Genomic DNA, 3,040 nt, shown 5'->3' on the forward strand with positions numbered 1-3,040 from the left:
TTACGTATCGTATCCCGGCCTAGCCGGATCGAAGTAAAAAGGAAAACGAAAGATCGCACTGCTGTGCACGATCACGACGCGATGTGATATGTTACTCCTCAGGCATGCCAGTTTCGAATATCAAATGCCAAAATAGGGCCAGGAGCGACTTGGTACAAGTCGCATGCCACAGCACGTGGTTTTGTCATCATTCGTTATCGATTTAACAGGATATCGCTCTTCCCTCAGAAGATACGACGCCGCGCCGTTGTAGCCGAACGGCGTAATAGAAGTGCCGATGCCAGGACACCGCACTGTAATCGAGACGTCCAATTGTATATGTGTATCGTTTCCCGATATAAAAAAAACAAGTCATGAAAAGCACATCCCTCTGCTCCACAAAGTCCGGGAGCTTTGTTCATTCATTCGATGGTTGAGCTACAATTTAATTCCACGTGTCTCGACACCGTAAACCGGCGCGGACATGCACGAAACAATTGCGTAATTGAATTAGAATTCCGACATTTAAATTACGAGCGTGCTATATTTCATGTTTCTAGCAGCACTTTTCAACGGTATGCTTACATTTTGAGGTGCTTTTTTGTTATTTACAAAAGAAAAGAAAAATGTAGGAAAATGTGTAGAACATGCAAATTGAAAAGCGCAGGCTTATTGAATTCGACCGCTATAAATAATGGTGTCGCCGACTTTATATTCCGATCACGTTTAATAAATCATTTTTATCTGTCACGTGAAAACAACTGTTGTATAACTTCTATTGTATATTTTATTGCTTCGTCGTGCATCAGATTGGTATGTACAACCAAATATTTTGTATTTCCCGCTTGCTCCTATATATATTTTTTAAATAAGACATTATTGCTCAAAAAAATTCCATCTGGTCATCAGAATTGATTAAGAATTTATTAAGAAATAATAAGTTTAAAACAGTAATTATAAACCTACAAAATATTTTTAAATACTGAAACTCTTATAGTTCAATATCCATCCACGTGCAATATACTATATGTGCTTGATTGTTAATTCATTTAATTATAATATTATTTTGAGTTTTAATAAATATAAATTAGATTAGCTGCCATCAAACTGTAACCGTACGTTTAATAATTAATAATTTAAAAGAGCTATTTTTAATTTAAAAAAAATAACATATTTAAAGAATATATATGATATATAAATATTTTATATTATATATATTATAATTTTTTGAAGAAAGCTCAACTGTAGTGACTATTGTATTAGAGAAATAAAATATCGATATTACCAGAACCATATTGATCATGATTACTCAGTTTTTAAGCATTTAAAACACAATGAGAAGCAAAAATGAATTCCTTTTCCGATATAGCTAATAGGTGTAATGTTCCTATAATAGGCTTTCTATAGTAAGCCATTACCTAAGTTTTAAGTTTTAAACCATAAAAAAATTGACCAATCATGGTCGATTATTCTTCTTACATTCGATTGTAATACCGGTCAAATTCTTACGGCTTAAAACTTAAAGCTTTTAGGTAATGGCTTAATGTGGAAAGTCTACACTACTATTGGATAGTAGACGCGATGACGATGTCATGGATGGCGCATTTATATCTACTAGCACATTCTTTGCGCGCGCTACGCGTGCGATGGTCCATTGTGCTCTTTTTAAATATTATGAATTATGCTTCTTTGAAACTTGTTTTGATCAACAACTCCTCTAATTCCTACTAATACAAAATTTCCCTGAAATTTGAAAATCTTTAAAATTTTATTATTGTTTTCGATCGCCACATTAATTCTACCATTTTGATAAACAATATTTAGCTCTTTTTTTTATTCAACGTTTATGTCGAAAAATTCGACCCACAGTGTAGTTGTGCTGGTTCGCGTACAAGAGTAAAGTACATTAAAGCAATCAATTACCGGGATTATTTTGGTCTCAAAATGTTTCTAGAATTATTTGCTCTAAGAATATCCAGAATCCGATATTTTGCTCATCGTTTACGTCGAAAAATTCGACCCACAATGTGGCTGTGCTGGATCGCGTACAAGAGTAAAGTACATTAAAGCAATCAATTGCCGGGATCATTTTGGTCACAAAATGTTTCTAGAATTATTTGCTCTAAGAATATCCAGAACCCGATATTTTGCTCATCGTTTACGTCGAAAAATTCGACCCACAGTGTGGCTGTGCTGGGTCGCGTACAAGAGTAAAGTACATTAAAGCAATCAATTGCCGGGATCATTTTGGTCTCAAAATGTTTCTAGAATTATTTGCTCTAAGAATATCCAGAATCCAATTTTTTTGCTCATCGTTTACGTCGAAGGATTCGATCCACAGTGTGGCTGTGCTGACTTAAGACAGAGCTGCTTTGTGAAGTTGGCATCTTAAATGCGAATATTGGTAAAATCATTGTTGCATTCGTTTGTCCACTGTTTGTCCACGTTTGTCCACCCATTATTTTCGTTCGTCCACCCTATGTTTATTATATTTTTCGTAATAGTGTAAAATAACCACTTGGGGGTGTTACAATTTTTTTTTGTGTATAACTTTTTTTTGAAGGGTGGACAAATGAAAATAACGGGTGGACAAACGTGGACAAACAGTGGACAAACGAATGTAATAATGATATTACCACTATTCGCATTTAGAGATCCAACTTCACAGAGCTGCTTTGTGAAGTTGGCATCTTAAATGCGAATATTGGTAAAATCATTATTGCATTCGTTTGTCCACCCGTACGAAATACGAAATCACATCAAAATCAGAGAATTCCAACAACCTCAACGAAAAGAGGCTTCAAAAAAGCGTGACACGCCAATTTTAAGATATGATTATACATCTAGCTACATCAAAAAAAGATTAATTAAAACTAATTTTTGCTCCTTATTATACGGTTCATAAAGAAATTAAGTATGAAGTAATGATCATCAGAATTATTACATTGTTCAACAAAAAACGATGATGTTGAAGTAACTAAAATCTTACGAGAAACGATTACCTTTGTGTGTTGTGCATTTATTAAACGAAGAAACAAATCTATAAATCATCTATTTGTAG

This window comes from Cyphomyrmex costatus, unplaced genomic scaffold (assembly GCF_001594065.2).
Source record: "Cyphomyrmex costatus isolate MS0001 unplaced genomic scaffold, Ccosl1.0 scaffold76, whole genome shotgun sequence".
In the NCBI taxonomy this organism is placed as follows: Eukaryota; Metazoa; Arthropoda; class Insecta; order Hymenoptera; family Formicidae; genus Cyphomyrmex; species Cyphomyrmex costatus.